The following is a 1,363-nucleotide window of genomic DNA, read 5'->3' as shown; positions in this document are numbered from 1 at the left end:
TTTCAGTAAAGCAAGTTCTATAGTCTCAACAGATGCCACAGAGGAGAAGAGATGCATGGTTTGGTTAAAGCCCAACACTCTTTCTGATCAACTTTAGCCACGTGTTTTTTCTTTTACTATAGAGCTTAGGTAATTCAACTAATTAGCCAATGTCCATCAAAAAAGGGGCTCCAGCACTATAAAATCTCTTGTGCTGAAAAGGATTGCACTGTGTTTGCACCTATTAACCCTAAATGTGCAAATGAGTCAAAAACGCATGTTACATGCATCCTATCTGTTAGGCAGGGCTAAGAGTTTGAGAACCCAGTAATGCAGAACACAGGGTCGGAGGCAGGAAGCAGGTGCAAAAAGAAGTTTAATGGTCAACAGGACTATGAAGATACTGAAGTTCAGGGGAGGGTCAAGGGCCGAGTTGAGCTGGTGCGTTTGAGTTTGCTGGTATGAAGAGTTGTCTGAGGAATCCAGATAGTTGCAGGAGTGGGATGGATGCAGGAGTTGAGCGCCGGGAACTGTCAACGAAGGAGAACAAGGTTAGAATGATGAGTACTGAACAATAGGAAATAGGATCTTCTGATGAGTAGCTAGAACACGACTGACTGCGTAAACAGAGTCTAAGATCTGGCAGAGTGGTGGAGTTGAAGCCCAGTATTTGTAGCAGAGTTGATTGAAGATGAAGAGCAGCTGCAGCCCAACTCCTGCACACCTGAGTCCACTCCTGCAATCAAGAACACACACACACACTGCAGGCCAGGATTAAGCAGTGGTCATGACAGTACCCCCCCTTCTACATGCGCCAAGAGGTTTGTCAGGATGAGTCCGATGAAAGTCCCGCACCACAGACAAGTCCAAGATTTGGCGGCGTGGGATCCAACTGCGCTCTTCTGGGCCGTACCCCTCCCAATCCACCAAATACTGTAGACCACGGCCCCGCCTGCGCACATTTAGCAGTCGTCTAACTGTGTAGACAGGCTGGTCATCCACCAACCTGGGAGGAGGAGGGCGAGGAATGGGAGGGCAAAGAGGGCTAGAGGAAACGGGTTTGACTTGGGAGACATGAAACGTAGGGTGAATGCGAAAGGAGGCAGGAAGCTTGAGGCGAACTGCACAAGGGTTGATAACAGACTCAATCTCAAAGGGGCCAATAAACCTGGGTGACAACTTCCGTGATACCACTTTGAGAGGGAGATTTTTAGTGTTGAGCCATACCTTCTGCCCTGGGGTGTAGCTGGGAGCTGGAGTCCGGCGGCGATTAGCCTGTTCCTTCATTCTTGTGGATGAACAGAGCAGAGAGGTCCTGGCTTGTCTCCAAACTTTAAAACATCGCCGCATATGGGCTTGAATAGAGGGGACCACCAACTCTTGC

The 1,363-nt window shown here is 48.9% G+C and overlaps 1 long non-coding RNA gene across 1 annotated transcript; it reads right to left on the bottom strand.

Moving 5' to 3' along the window:
• Positions 1 to 337: 337 nt before the first annotated feature.
• Positions 338 to 708, bottom strand: LOC306821672. The gene is made up of 2 exons (XR_013778824.1): positions 598 to 708; positions 338 to 509 (listed from the first exon to the last, which is right to left on the bottom strand). It is a non-coding gene; the product is annotated as an uncharacterized lncRNA (long non-coding RNA).
• Positions 709 to 1,363: the final 655 nt, after the last annotated feature.

This window comes from Symphodus melops (assembly GCF_947650265.1).
Source record: "Symphodus melops genome assembly, chromosome: 3".
NCBI classification, from domain to species: domain Eukaryota; kingdom Metazoa; phylum Chordata; class Actinopteri; order Labriformes; family Labridae; genus Symphodus; species Symphodus melops.
This window is presented reverse-complemented; position numbering and strand designations above follow the sequence as displayed.